The sequence below is a fragment of the Entelurus aequoreus genome, linkage group LG21 (genome assembly GCF_033978785.1).
Source record: "Entelurus aequoreus isolate RoL-2023_Sb linkage group LG21, RoL_Eaeq_v1.1, whole genome shotgun sequence".
In the NCBI taxonomy this organism is placed as follows: Eukaryota; Metazoa; Chordata; class Actinopteri; order Syngnathiformes; family Syngnathidae; genus Entelurus; species Entelurus aequoreus.
Genome location: NC_084751.1, coordinates 13,882,575 through 13,899,424, shown reverse-complemented (window position 1 = coordinate 13,899,424; position 16,850 = coordinate 13,882,575). Strand labels below are relative to the sequence as shown.

The 16,850-nt window shown below is 38.1% G+C and overlaps 1 protein-coding gene across 3 annotated transcripts in view; it reads left to right on the top strand.

The window, feature by feature from the left end:
- Window positions 1-16,850, top strand: part of LOC133638425 (astrotactin-2-like) — a 910,889-nt gene that overhangs the window by 274,300 nt on the left and 619,739 nt on the right. The window lies entirely within an intron of this gene.

Genomic DNA, 16,850 nt, shown 5'->3' with positions numbered 1-16,850 from the left:
ACCCTAACCTGTTAATAAGCAACTAATTCAATCAATCAATCAATCAATGTTTATTTATATAGCCCTAAATCACAAGTGTCTCAAAGGGCTGCACAAGCCACAACGACATCCTCGGTACAGAGCCCACATAAGGGCAAGGAAAAACTCACCCCAGTGGGACGTCGATGTGAATGACTATGAGAAACCTTGGAGAGGACCGCATATGTGGGTAACCCCCCAAACCCCCCCCCCCCCCACCCCCCCCACCCCCACCCCCCTCTAGGGGAGACCGAATGCAGTGGATGTCGAGTGGGTCTGACATAATATTGTGAGAGTCCAGTCCATAGTGGATCCAACATAATAGTGAGAGTCCAGTCCATAGTGGGGCCAGCAGGAAACTAATTCATGATGAATATGTTCCCCATACTAAAGTGTTACCTTAATTATTAATCTACTTGTTCATTTACTGTTAATATCTGCTTACTTTCACTTTTAACATGTTCTATCTACACTTCTGTTAAAATGTAATAATCACTTATTCTTCTGTTGTTTGATACTTTACATTAGTTTTGGAAGATACCACAAATGTGGGTATCAATCCAATACCAAGTAGTTACAGGATCATACATTGGTCATATTCAAAGTCCTCATGTGTCCAGGGACATATTTCCTGAGTTTATAAACATAATATGAATTTTAAAAAACGAAAGAAGATGTTGTGATGCCAAAAAATATCGATGCAATCATAGTAGTATCGACTAGATACGTGCCTGTACTTGATATCATTACAGTGGATGTTAGGTGTTTACATTGTGATGCCGGTGAGCTACGGTGTGTAGTGAAGCATGTTTAGCTATTCCTCGTCCTGCAGGGATGATACATGTAAGAAACATACTTTATTTGTCGCCATGGAGACCAGGATTAGTGATTTAGAAGAAGCTAAAGCACGCCGATGGCGGATGGACTTTATCTGCTAACTAGCTAACCTTGTCTTAAAGCACCTCTTCCTGAGGGCGTTTCAGTGTTATAACTTCACCTTTATTGTTAGTTTTTAAGCCAAAATGCGTCCGTTCTCCCTTTTCTGTCTACACACTGTGTCTGCTTGTAAGTACTCTGTGATTGTGCGCTGCCGAACATGCTCCTCTGCTCGTAAAACCAGCAATGACTCGACGTGACTTCGACGGGGGTGTGGGGGAGGTGCTGGACCGGTAAGTTTCAGAGGTGATACAGTACGGAAAATGATTCATTAGTATCGCGGTGCTATACTAATACCGGTATACCGTACAACCCTAGTCACTCCTATAGTAGTATAGTATAGTATAGTAGTATACTACTGAGGGAGTTTTTATATCAACTCCTCAATATATCAGGACTTGCATTTTAATATCATGATCGGTCATAATCCAGTAACTTTATTTACCTCTGCATGCGCTTTAAAATGTGGCTTGCGCTTCTTAGCTGTGGTGTGTAGGGGTGTTGTTGACAATGAACTCATCAGGGGTATTTATGCTGATTCCGCATTTTGCTCCTTAGGGCTATTACAACATTGGTTCCTTTGCTGCTGTGTAGTTGGGTATACTCAGACAAAATGTTTATTTATTTATTATATTTAATATTTAATATTGATTCCCGCCGATAGGTTGATTGGCAACACTAAATTGGCCCTAGTAAGTGTGAATGGTGTCTGTCTAGCTGTGTTGGCCCTGCGATGAGGTGGCGACTTGTCCAGGTTGTACCCCGCCTTCCGCCCATGTGCAGCTGGGATAAGCTCCAGCACCCCCCGCGACTCCAAAAGGGACAAGCGGTAGAAACTGGATGGATGGATGATTCCCGCCGCGGATTCTCGCACACAAACAATTACTACATGTAAGACAAACACTTCATATTTGTGGTTATCAAAAGGATATATGTGTTTCAAATTATTTAAGCCTTCATCGTGTCCGAAAAATTAAAGAGTTGGCCATTTCTATGGTATTAATTGCAAAGGACTGTTGTAGATCCAATGTTGATGTGCGAAAACTTTTTCTTCTTTGGAAACTACATACAATATTACCGTATTTTCCGGACTCTAAGGCACACTTAAAATTATTTTTTTCCCTCAAAACTTGACAGTGCGCCTTAAAACCCGGTGCGCCTAACGTAAGGAATACGTTTGGTTGCGCTTATCCACCTCAAAGTAATTTTATTTGGTACATGGTGTAATGATAAGTGTGACCAGTAGATGGCAGTCAAACATAAGAGATAAGTGTAGGCTGCAGCGTTTGATGTGATTTAACATACAAGTATTATTATGGTGTGTGTATAAGGTAAGACATATTATCTGGCGTTTTGTTTCTCAATATTATGCAAAAAGCAATGTTTTTACCTTCTAGTACCTGCTGATCTGTATTTTGGATCTGCATGAATCCTGAAAAATTGTGCGCGTCCGCCTTTGTAGTCGATAAGCTTCTTCTTTTTCTCTATCTTCTTGTTATGGGACATTCATCCTCCGCTGTTGCCATTTCTAATATAAAGTAGTGTAAAGTTCTTACTTATATCTGTCAGTAAACTCACCATGAAAGCGTTAAAACATACCGGTATAGTGAGTTGACATTATTCACCCAAGGGACTTTAGTTATTAGAGAGTTCCGGTCGGACGGTTTTTCACGGGACACATTATCGGCGTTGTTGTTGTACTAGTGAGCCACGGATGAGGAGATGCTGCTCCATTATTGATTTAAGTAAAGTCTGAATGTCATTAAAACAGTTAGCTCCAAAGGTGAGCCACGTAAATAAGACGCCCACAAAACGGCGCATCCTGAAGCGACTGTCATAAAGGGGCTTGAAGATGATCTGTAAAACATAATCTATGCACATTTTGACCAAAGAACCACCATTGCATGTTATGTAGACCAGTGTTTTTCAACCAATGTGTCGCGGCACACTAGTGTGTCGTGAGATATTGTCTGGTGTGCCGTGGGAAATTATGCAACTTCACCTAATTGGTCCAAAAAATATTTTTTGCAAATCAAAAATTATAATAATGTGCCGTTGTCTAGTGCAGTGTTTTTCAACCTTTTTTGGTATTTAAAAGGTATGCAACGCTTAAACCAAAAATGAACAAAAGGCAAGTCCTGCTAGGAAAAGGCACTGAAGCATAGGGATGGCTATGCAAAACAAAAGTAAAACTGAACTGGCTACAAAGTAAACAAAAACAGAATGCTGGACGACAGCAAAAACTTACAGCGTGTGGAGCGGAGACGGCGTCCACAAAGCACATCCGTAAATAACATGACAATAAACCGTGTCTCCACAAAGAAGGAAAGCGTACGCACAACTTAAATAGTCTTGATTGCGAAAACAAAGCAGGTGCGGGCAATAGAACTCAAAGGAAGGCGTGACGCTGCTACAGGAGAACACCAACAAAACAGGGAGGGTCACCAGATTAACAGCGCAAGACAGAAACTAAAGCACTACACACAGGAAACAACAACAAACTCAAAAAAAGGCATGACAACCTGGTGGAGTTTAATTTTTTATCCTTTTCTGCTGGTGGTGTGACTTTGTATTTTTTTTAATTTTTTTTAAATGTGCTTTGGCTCAAAAAAGGTTGAAAAACACTGATGTAAACCTCAAGGAAGTGTTTTCAATTTAGAAAAATAAATAAATAATATAACTCCTTTAATGCGCCCTATAATCTGGTGCACCTTTTGTATGAAAATAGACCTGACTAGACCCGCTCATCGGCAGTGCGCCTTACAATCCGGTGCGCCCTACGGTCCGGAAAATAGGGTAATGTAATTATGAAAACCGGAGTACTACCACTGTAATGAGTTTTCAAATCCATCATTGCACCAGCTGGAGCGGCAACATTCATGGTATTCCGAGGTCTTCAATGGAGAATCGGAGCGAGACAGCTGGAAGACAAAAGGTGGTGCGTGGCCTTGCAGCCCAAAGGTGTCCTCTGGCTGTTGGCGGCAACATCATTATGTGTGCCACTGTCAATTCAGGGCCACCAGACCCACGTCTGAGGTCTCTATTCTTCTAGGCAGTCGACTGTCACTCTTCCACTCAGTCAAACAGTCCTCCGTATTCTCTTTTCCTCTGCCCTCCTCTTTCTCGACGTATCTGCATTGAGTTACTATAAACCCACTGTATTATGCTTTGAAGGGTCAAATGGGAGACAATTTAATAAATAATACACCATTAAATAATCACTTAAAGGCCTACTGAAACCCACTACTACCGACCACGCAGTCTGATAGTTTATATATCAATGATGAAATCTTAACATTGCAACACATGCCAATACGGCCGGGTTAGATTAGTAAAGTGCAATTTTAAATTTCCCGCAAAATATCCTGCTGAAAACGTCTCGGTATGATGATATTTGCGGGTGACGTCACGGATTGTAGCGGACATTTTGGGACACCATTGTGGACAGCTATTGAGTCGTCTGTTTTCATCGCAAAATTCCACAGTATTCTGGACATCTGTGTTGGTGAATCTTTTGCAATTTGTTTAATGAACAAATGGAGACAGCAAAGAAGAAAGCTGTAGGTGGGAAGCGGTGTATTAGCGGGCGGCTGCAGCAACACAAACACGTAGCCGGTGTTTCATTGTTTACAATCCCGAAAGATGACAGTCAAGCTTTACCATTGGCCTGTGGAGAACTGGGACAGCAGAGACTCTTACCAGGAGGACTTTGAGTTGGATATGCGGTACCGTGAGTATGCAGCTGCGGCTTCCAAACATTTGATCGCTTGCCCGTACGTACGTGCCACTATGTGCATGTCACGTACGTAACTTTGGGGAAATATATGTGCTGTATGAACTTTACGGAGGTGAACAGTACTTTGGGCTGTGGGATTGAGTGTGTTGTGCGGGTGTTTGATTTGTATTGGCGGGTTATATGGACGGGAGGGGGGAGGTGCTTGTTATGCGGGATTAATTTGTGGCATATTAAATATAAGCCTGGTTGTGTTGTGGCTAATAGAGTATATATATGTCTTGTGTTTATTTACTGTTTTAGTCATTCCCAGCTGAATATCAGGTCCCACCCGCCTCTCACAGCAACTTCCCTATCTGAATCGCTTCCACTGCCCTCTAGTCCTTCACTCTCACTTTCCTCATCCACAAATATTTCATCCTCGCTCAAATTAATGGGGAAATCTTCACTTTCTCGGTCCGAATCGCTTTCGCTGCTGGTGGCCATGATTGTAAACAATGTGCAGATGTGAGGAGCTCCACAACCTGTGACGTCATGCTACTTCCGGTACAGGCAAGGCTTTTTTATCAGCGACCAAAAGTTGCGAACTTTATCGTCGATGTTCTCTGCTAAATCCTTTCAGCAAAAATATGGCAATATCGCAAAATGATCAAGTATGACACATAGAATGGACCTGCTATCCCCGTTTAAATAAGAAAATCACATTTCAGTAGGCCTTTAAATGTGTCAACAATTAATAAAAACATATAATTAAATAAATGTATGCCATTAAATGTGACAATAATTAATTTAATTAAATTTAAATGTATTGTTTACCTATGTATTTAATCATGTACCAGTATTTAAATATTTATTTTATGAACCAGTGTAGCAACTTCAATACATTTTGCTACTTTAACTGCTACATTGGTTGCCTCAGCAGGTCTTGCTTCCACATACCCCCATAAGGTCTGAAATATGTCGTATAGAGTACGGTTAACCCTACCCATCTTAAGCACTCACTTACCGATTAGCGGCCCCTAAAATGTCCCCCGCAGAAAAAAGTAGTGTTATACACCTTGTCTATAGCAGCCACCTGTTTAATGTGGCCACTCGATTTGCATCCAATAACAGTTTTTGGACTCTGTATAGCGGCCACCGATTTCAATTCGATTCAAATTTGCCATTTGAATGGAATGGCAAATTCGGAAACATACAGACCAAAAGTTTGGACACACCTTCTCATTCAATGGTTTTATTTTTTTTTTCATGACTATTTACATTGTAGTTTGGCACTGAAGGCGTCAAAACTATGAATGAACACATGAAATATGACCATATCACACCAATTCTCAAATCCCTTCACTGGCTTCCTGTTCCACTCAGGATTGAATACAAAGTCTCCCTACTAACCCACCAGTGCCTCCATGGAAATGCCCCCCTCTACCTCAAAGAACTACTCACCCCCAAATCCTCCCCACGACACCTCTGCTCCGGACAGGCTAACCTCCTCCAACCTCCGAGGACAAAGCTCCGCCGCTCCCAGTCTGCAGAACGCTCTCCCTGACCACCTGAGGGCACCACAGACTGTGGATGCTTTTAAAAAAGGCTTAAAAACCATTCTTTCTAAAAAAAACATTTTTTTTAGATATATGCATAATAGTTCTAGCTATTAGGCTGTTCTAGTTTTTATTTTTTATTTATTTGTATTATCTTTTTAATTTAATTTTAATTTAATTTAATTTATTTTTTAATACACTGTAGCACTTTGAGGTTGTTTACTCAATAAAATCTATTATTATTATTATTATGTGGAGTTATGTACTTAACAAAAAAAGGTGAAATAACTGAAAACATGTTTTATATTCTAGTTACATCCAAATAGCCACCGTTTGCTCCGATTACTGTTTTGCACACTCTTGGCATTCTCTCGATGAGCTTCAAGAGGTAGTCACCTGAAAGGGTTTTCACTTCACAGGTGTCATAGTTTTGATGCCTTCAGTGACAACCTACAATGTAAATAGTCATGAAAATAAAGAAAACACATTGAAATGAGAAGGTTTGTCCAAACTTTTGGCCTGTACTGTACATACATAATTTTTTAAAGGTCAACATGTACAGAAATGTAATATTGCGGCCAACTTGCGTATAGTGGCCACCTGTCTATAGTGGTCACTTTCTTTGTTTCCCTTGAGTGATCACTATAGACAAGATTGACTGTATATATACAGTAGATCCTCTTATATTATTTTACCATATTATACTGAGTACGTTTTGAAAGACTTCCAAAATTTCAGGTTTCAGACCAATGCAATCATTGTTTTTTTGTTTTTTTTCATGACTATTTACATTGTAGATTGGCACTGAAGGCGTCAAAACTATGAATGAACACATGAAATATGACCATATCACACCAATTCTCAAATCCCTTCACTGGCTTCCTGTTCCACTCAGGATAGAATACAAAGTCTCCCTACTAACCTCATGGAAATGCCCCCCTCTACCTCAAAGAACTACTCACCCCCAAATCCTCCCCACGACACCTCTGCTCCGGACAGGCTAACCTCCTCCAACCTCCGAGGACAAAGCTACGAACAATGGAAGACCGGGCTTTCTGCTCCGCCGCTCCCAGTCTGCAGAACACTCTCCCTGACCACCTGAGGACACCACAGACTGTGGATGCTTTTAAAAAAGGCTTAAAAACCCTTCTTTCTAAAAAAAACATTTTTTTAGATATATGCATAATAGTTCTAGCTATTAGGCTGTTCTAGTTTTTATTTTTATTTATTTGTATTATCTTTTTAATTTAATTTTAATTTAATTTATTTTTTAATACACCGTAGCACTTTGAGGTTGTTTACTCAATAAAATCTATTATTATTATTATTATGTGGAGTTATGTACTTAACAAAAAAAGGTGAAATAACTGAAAACATGTTTTATATTCTAGTTTCTTCCAAATATTCACCCTTTGCTCCGATTACTGTTTTGCACACTCTTGGCATTCTCTCGATGAGCTTCAAGAGGTAGTCACCTGAAAGGGTTTTCACTTCACAGGTGTCATAGTTTTGATGCCTTCAGTGACAACCTACAATGTAAATAGTCATGAAAATAAAGAAAACACATTGAAATGAGAAGGTTTGTCCAAACTTTTGGCCTGTACTGTACATACATAATTTTTTAAAGGTCAACATGTACAGAAATGTAATATTGCGGCCAACCTGCGTATAGTGGCCACCTGTCTATAGTGGTCACTTTCTTTGTGTCCCTTGAGTGATCACTATAGACAACATTGACTGTATATATACAGTAGATCCTCTTATATTATTTGACCATATTAAACTGAGTACGTTTTGAAAGACTTCCAAAATTTCAGGCTTCAGACCAATGCAATCATTGGACCAAATTTGTGTTAGCAACACCCACTGATATTGATCAGTGAGTTTCACAGAATAATTAGATTGTTAAAAAAAATAAAAATACATAATTAATTATATTGTGAAATAAATAATTTTGAAAAAATATGTAATTAAATATTGAGATAATTAATTAAATAGTGAAATGCATAGTATCATTTTAGAATAAATAAATTAATGACACTTTTAATAACACATTTATTTAAATCCAATTCTAATTAAAAAGTGACTTATTTAAGTAAGTATTTAAAGATTTCATTTGTTTAATTTAATCCTACATTTTATGCTACTTTATCTACTGAATTTTTCTCACACAAAATAATACATTTAGAAATAAGGCCACACTGCATTAGGGTTGTGCCGATCCTATTTCATGTCAGTGCTCTCAATTTTCCCCTACATGTTTGTACAATGTCAAGTTTTACGTCAAAGTCGTTTTTTAATTTTCAACCTTTTGGGGGTCACGGTCGCGTCACTCCAAGTGACGGCTGTGTGTTTGAGTGACAGGAAAATAAACTCGGAGTCTTTTGGGAAGACACCGTTTGTCATTTGATACCATGTGTAGATCTCCGTTTTAATGTCAAATATGTATATGCCACGAAGCACGTCGACTAGTACCTCTAATTATAGCTTGCTAAGTCTATTTTGTCAATTTGTCCTCGCAATAACGAAAAAAACATTTTATTTCTTTTTTTTTGCTAATTTGTTGGACATCTGCAATGTACAATAAACCAGGGGGGCAGCAACCCGCGGCTCTTTTGTGCCGCCCTAGTGGCTCCCTGGAGCATTTTTAAAAAAGGATCGAAAAGGAAAACATTATGTTTATTGTTTGAGGACAAACATGACACAAACCTTCCAAATTGTTAGAAAGCCCACTGTTTAATATGTTTGTGTATGCTTCACTGATGAGAGTATTTGGTGAACATGGTTTTGTCCTACTAATTTTGGCGGTTCTTGAACTCACCATAGTGTGGACTGTGACGCAACAGTTTGTTTACATGTAAAGTCTTCCACTCCTTCATCGTTTCATTTTGTCCACCAAAAGTTTTATGCTGTGCGGGAATGCACAAAGGTGCACTTTGTTGATGTTATGACTTGTTGGAGTGCTAATCAGGCATATTTGGTCAGTGCATGTCTTCAAGCTAATCAATGCTAACATGCTATTTAGTACGTGAGTACATATTGCATCATTATGCCTCATTTGTAGGTATAGTTGAGCTCATTTAATATCCTTTACTTTTATCCTCTTTGTATACAATTTAGTTTTGCATGTCTCATGACACATTAACTGTATGCAATATTGGCTGCATTTCAGATAGTTGTTTGTGTGCCATGTTGTTCCAGACCACAGCAAACATTACCAAGCTTGCCAAAGATTGTTATACATCTATTAAAAGAAGACAGCCTGCCGTTTCCATCTATACCTTTGGTCATTAAAATCCAGTAATTTCCAGGAGTTAGCTCACCTTCTGAGTAGCCTCTGTTTTACTAATGGTTTCTAATGTTGTAAAAATGTGTAGAGTAAATATTAAATTTCAACATTTCTGTCAACGAAGATTTGCTTCAGCCTGCGACACATTTTGATAGTAGGCTATTATAGCTAATATAGACACGTCATGTGTTTCCTTCACTGTAACACTTACAGTATATACAGCTTTTTAATTTTCGCGGCTCCAGACAGATTATTTTTTTGTATTTTTGGTTTAATATGGCTCTTTCAATGTTTAGGGTTGCCGACCCCTGCCCTAAATCTATCAACCATTTGATTATATCTTCTCAGGGGACAATTCGATAGAAATTAAACCTAAAAAAAACTTTTGAGAAGTCAGTGTACAGTTTGTGCAGAAGGATACATTTATTAACTGAAAATGACTTACTGTAACACACAGTTATTTTTTGCTTGGGGATAAGTTGTTTAGTGCTACGTATAAATCTGTAGACTCCGACTATAAGAAAAACAGTCTTTTTCAGATTTCTTTCCAAGGGGAAAATGTTTCTCTGCTCGGATCAGTACGGTTATTACATGAGGTTCTAGTCAACCTTTTGCTTAACTGGTGTCTTAATTCGTCACTGCAATGGATGTGCTGAGCCCCACCACAGTCGTACATTCTGTAATTGGCAGCTTAGCATTCTACACCTCCAGTCTTTTGTCTGTTCACAGAAGCGATGACTTATACAATCTGACTCATTTCACATGGAGATAGCGTGAAAGGAAGCAGGAGTAATGTAATTCGTCGCATTATTAACATCCAACCGAAGCTCCTGGAAGGAAGTCGAACCGGCAGTTGGATCAAGTCTTATTTTTTGCTCTTTAAAATGAATCTGCCAGTCAATTTCCATAATATCAATTACTTTTTGAGTAATTAGTCGATAGCTAACTGTACTTGGAACATTTTCTTTCCATCGTCAGACTCGATATGTCGCCCCCTACAGAACTGGATCTCATTTCCCCGCGTAGACTGTGTGGATAACGGCATGTTAAACTAAAATTTCGATCACTTAGTTGCACATTTTTTGCCCATGTCCATGTTTACTTCAAGTTGGATATGGTTAACATTATGAGTAAAGGAGAGATATAAAATAATTGCCATTTTTGGACTTCCCTGCTCTTCCACAGGCCATATAGTGTATTTACATGCAAAACAACCTGGTGGCACTAAAACAACAACATTTTCTACACTCCAAAAATGTTCTAAAATAAAAAATACCTTTTCTGTAGAGATTTCCGATAAATGCTTTAAAATGTAATATCGGAAATTATCGGTTTCAAAAAGTAAAATTAATGACTTTTTAAAACGCTGCTGTACGGACGTAAGAAGAAGTACAGAGCAGATCCGTCTCCCAGTCAGCAGCCCCTCCCCTCTCCCCTCTCCCACACACAACACAGGAGTTGACAACTGCAGCATGAGAGGTTTACTGGCGACGCTTGATGACCTCATCAAACCGCCGCGAGCGGAGCATAACAACAACAAGAGTGTGTTGTTGCCGGTGCTGTAGCCGTGGCTAACAAGCGAGCTCGCTCGGTGACTGACTAACGACACCAAGTCTATGGTTTGGGATTATTTTAAAGTGTGTCTGACGGATAAAAAACTGGCAATTTGCAATGACTGCAAAAAGTTGTTTTTTGCAAGTTATGGGAAAAAACATAACTTAAGTTGATTTATTTTGGAAAACCTTGTTACATTGTTTAATGCATCCAGCGGGACAAAATTAGGCATAACAATGTGTTAATTCCATAACTGTATATATCGGTATCGGTTGATATATGAATCAGTAATTAAGAGTTGTACAATATCGGAATATCGGATATAGGCAAAAAAGCCATTATCGGACATTTCTATTTTTCTGTTATTGTAAACTAATGGCCGACATCTCCAAGTCCATTAATATGCTACATTATGAAACATAATCATCCTTTACCTGAGATCACAAAGCACAGTTAAATGAGACATGTTCCAATGGACAATCCGCAAATCAGACAATTGTTGTTTTTTTCTTAAATTTTTTTTTAAATCATCCTGGCTCATCTCCTCCAACTGACCATATGCCTGAGGTCATGTTTTATTCTTGAGGAACTATTTTCATCCAAGCGCACGCCTATACACGCTCCAAATGTCGGTCCTATAATTAAACAGTCACGGGTGATGCATGGCCTTGAGGGAGGCGGGTCATCGAACACGAAGAAGAAAAGGAAAAGTGTGGAATAGCGGCTACTTTTTTAATTGCCCCCTGCTTTAATTGTTTCAGTCTCCTTTGTACACACTCCGTGTATTGCACAATACGCATGATTAAAAGTCAGCCCTCTAGCTTCAGACTCTGCCATTTAAGCCAGAAATATTAGATAAGTGACTCGAGAGTATTGTTGTAAAATGGCGTATGAATGCACTCTTTGTTCCGTGGAAGCTTTAACATCGAGGCCCTTGTCGTACGCAGGGTTAAGTGGTTCAAGTCGCCAGCTCACTATGCTAATGAGCAGATTTTAGCTTCAGGAGTTATTCAATAAATATGAAAAACTTCCATTTTATTTAACTTTGGCCTTTTGTATAAATTATTATACATGTGATACAAACTATAGTACGTCCTGGAGCCCGGAAAGAAAACGCTTGAGAGCCCGCTAACTTTTTGGGGGCCTCTGGGAATCACTAATAAGCCGGAATTCTTAGAACGCAGTTTTCTGGCCGGGACATATGGTACAATACAATACCCAAGATTGTCATGATCCGTGGCCCGGATCATGTTTTTGTTATATTCTGTTAGTTTTGGACTCCCTCAGTTCCTGTTTTTGTGCACCCTTGTTTGTTTTCAGTTACCATGGGTGCTTATTGTTTCCACCTGTCTCTGATTGGTGCTCGGGACGCTCACCTGTTTTCCGAGCACTAATCAGAGGGACTATTTAAGCCTGCCTTTGCCGGTCAGTCGGCCTGGCTTTATTGTTTGCTTATGCTACAGTTACGTGAGTATTCCTTGTCTTCTTGCCTATGCTAAGTGTTAGCCTTAGCTTCGAGTGCGATCGGCATATTTTTCTTCTGACTTGTTTTCAGTTTTTGGTTCTTGTTTGACTTTCGACAAATAAACCATGTTCCTACCTGCACGTCCTGTCCGGAGTCGTCCGTTTGCATCCCGGGGGAACAAACCCCCCTCCGCCGTGACAAAGATGGGGTGGAGCTCGACCGCTGTATAAGCGGGTGATAATTGAAGAAAAGCTGATATTTACAAAGTGTAAAAACTTAATGTATATACAGTGTTGGCACTAGGAATTTTCAAAATGGGGCCCCAGGGACCCCATCAAGTCATAACAATGGGGTCCCACATAACATTTTTGTAACTGTTTTGAAAACAAATGATAAATGTATGTATTATCCTGTTATATCTCACCTTCTATATTGTGTTTTGGAAAAAGGTTGTCATAAACGTTACTTAAATCATTAACAACATAATACAAAATAAAACAAGTTTTTATGCATATTTAAATGTATTCAGTTATAAACATTCATTCGCTTTCTTCTTTCCTTCATGGATCTAAACTTTACCGCTGCCGGTATTTCTTTCTATATTTTCATTTAATAATTTGTACGTGTATTTATTATTATTGTTTTTTTGCTTCGGTCATGAAATGATGATAATCGTGTGAAGGGCATACATGCATATGACAAATTTAATGTATTATTCTCACCTGTATGTAGATCATCAGTCATTTAAAAACCGCCACATCTACGCTTTCATGGCAAATAATGCCAACAAACTTATAATTTGACAAGTTAGTTTCAATGCCATTTATTACAGTGGCACTCAAGTCACAGCTGACTACTAGACAACTCTGAATATAGAACATTTGTCAACATTGAAATCAAAGACAATTTGTTTATTATTATTATATTTCCATATTTTAGTCAGTGAAATAACTTGTCGATTGTAATAGAAAATTGTACATTTCTTAGCCGTTATCCTTTTTTTTTTAACATCATCACTTCTCCTCTGTTGTTTGGTAACTTGTCAAACCTCTGGGACTTTTTCTTTCCCCTAGTCAGGGTCTGTGAGTGACAGGAAGAAAAGCTCTGACTTACTTGGGGGCCACATGTTTTGTTTGCATGTCTTACCCCCAAAAGATGACTCGTCTTTCGCTGACTATATTCCATGGAAACTTATACTCGAGTCAAGACGCTAGCACAACCCCTCTTCAAAGAAGCCCGCAGTGAAAATGTTCTACCACCGAGGTTTTGTCGAGTAAATTGTGAGTCCTGATATGTTGCATTTTCTGTTCCGTTACTTTGATTTTCTTTGATTTCTATATGCACATTTGTTTTTATTTTCGTGGGAAGCCTCAGGTTCAGGGCTCCTATTATGCTTACATAAATAAAATATTCACATCGGCTGCAGTGAAACAATTGCCTCGAAAGAAAAAAACAGTGGAAGCTCTATATTTGGATGCCCTTGAGGTTGTACTACCCAGAATTCAAACGCAATTTAAAAAATAAAAATAAAACCTGAAGTTGAAGGTAACCTCACAATTTCAACCACTGTCAAGCGTCACATGAGGTAAAGCAGAACTTAATTAAATAACACAATGATTGGACCAGGGCTGTCAAAATTACCTCAAAATGCTGGAATTCATATTAGAATTGTATTAATCAAAATAAAAAATTGAATTGTTTGACAGCCCTAGTTTTGACCCCAAAGTTGATTACGATATGCTGGAACCTCAATATATAAACACCTCATTATACAAGTATGCTTTGGTGTACGCACCTTGTCTCAGTGTACCTTTCATCGACCCATTGTGCGCCTCGCGGTGCAGCCATTTTGTGCCCGGCAGCACATTCATTGTGTACATACATACATACATATATATATATATATATATATATATATATATATATATATATATATATATATATATATATATATTGTATGTATGTATATATATATATATATATATATATATATGTATGTATGTATGTATGTATGTATGTATGTATGTATGTATGTATGTATGTATGTATGTATGTATGTATGTATGTATGTATGTATGTATGTATGTATGTATGTATATATATATATACGTACGTACGTACGTACGTACGTACGTACGTATGTACGTACGTACGTACGTATATATATATATATATATATATATATATATACATACATACATACATACATACATACATACATACATACATACATACATACATATATATATATATATATATATATATATACATATATATATATATATATATATATATATATATATATATATATATATATATATATATATATATATATATATATATATATATATATATATATATATATACATATATAGTGTTAATGGCAGGTCTGGCTTGTTATTTGATGCTGCCTAAGTAGCATTATATGAGTTCTGATATATACACTACCGTTCAAAAGTTTTGGGTCCCCCAAACAATTTTGTGGAATAGCCTTCATTTCTAAGAACAAGAAAAGACTGTCGAGTTTCAGATGAAAGTTCTCTTTTTCTGGCCATTTTGAGCGTTTAATTGACCCCACAAATGTGATGCTCCAGAAACTCAATCAGCTCAAAGGAAGGTCAGTTTTGTAGCTTCTGTAACACGCTAAACTGTTTTCAGATGTGTGAACATGATTGCACAAGGGTTTTCTAATCATCAATTAACCTTCTGAGCCAATGAGCAAACACATTGTACCATTAGAACACTGGAGTGATAGTTGCTGGAAATGGGCCTCTATACACCTATGTAGATATTGCACCAAAAACCAGACATTTGCAGCTAGAATAGTCATTTACCACATTAGCAATGCATAGAGTGTATTTCTTTAAAGTTAAGACTAGTTTAAAGTTATCTTCATTGAAAAGTACAGTGCTTTTCCTTCAAAATTAAGGATATTTCAATGTGACCCCAAACTTTTGAACGGTAGTGTGTGTATATATATTTATATTATATATATATATATATATATATATATATATATATATATATATAGTGTTAATGTCAGGTCTGGCTTGTTATTGATGCTGCCTAAGTAGCATTATATGAGTTCTGATTAAAGTTTTGCGACTCTCGTAAAGCGCTCTGACTGCAGCGCTATTGTTTTTGTCATCAATCTTACTCGGGCTGTTGAATTGCCATTGGGTTTAATCATCCGCTTGCAAGTGAAGGATTTTTTATTTATTTATTTTTTTCCTTGACTGATGGCCAGCGGTCATCACGCACAATGTCTAAGGTAAAGTAACTCCTTCAAGTCTGTGAATGGCTTCTACTACAATTTATTGGCATTATGTGCTGTAATTTGCAAAAGTAGATTAAAAATATCGATGTTTTCTTTGTGTTTTTTTCTGTTGCCGATTTAGCAAAGTTGCATTCCAAGCAGTCAGACTTCAGCGTCATAATACGGGTCGTCAGTTGTTAATAAAGCTCAGGTTCGGTGGTTTGTTGTTTACATTAATTAACTCATGTTTACACTTGCGTGACAAGGCTCCATAAAGGCAGTAGTAGTGTTTCCCAAACAAAAGACGTCCACTGAAAGGACCCATAGTGTCCAGAATCCGGACGACCAGAATTTCACTGACAATATCTCTTTATGTATTGTTTTCTCCTGTCATTTGCCATAATATCAATCAATCAATCAATCAATGTTTACATATATAGCCCTAAATCACGAGTGTCTCAAAGGGCTGCACAAGCCACAACGACATCCTCGGCTCAGATCCCACATCAGAGCAAGAAAAAACTCAACCCGATGGGATAACAATGAGAAACCGTGGAGGGGACCTCAACCAGTTCAATGAACATCGAGTGGATCTAGCATAATATTGTGAGAGTCCAGTCCATAGTGGATCTAACATAATATTGTGACAGTCCAGTCCATATTGGATCTAACATAATAGTGAGAGTCCAGTCCATAGTGGATCTAGCATAATAGTGAGAGTCCAGTCCATAGTGGATCTAGCATAATATTGTGAGAGTCCAGTCCATAGTGGATCTAACATAATAGTGAGAGTCCAGTCCATAGTGGATCTAGCATAATATTGTGAGAGTCCAGTCCATAGTGGATCTAACATAATAGTGAGAGTCCAGTCCATAGTGGATCTAACATAATAGTGAGTGTCCAGTCCATAGTGGATCTAGCATAATAGTGAGAGTCCAGTCCATAGTGGATCTAGCATAATATTGTGAGAGTCCAGTCCATAGTGGATCTAACATAATAGTGAGAGTCCAGTCCATAGTGGATCTAGCATAATAGTGAGAGTCCAGTCCATAGTGGATCTA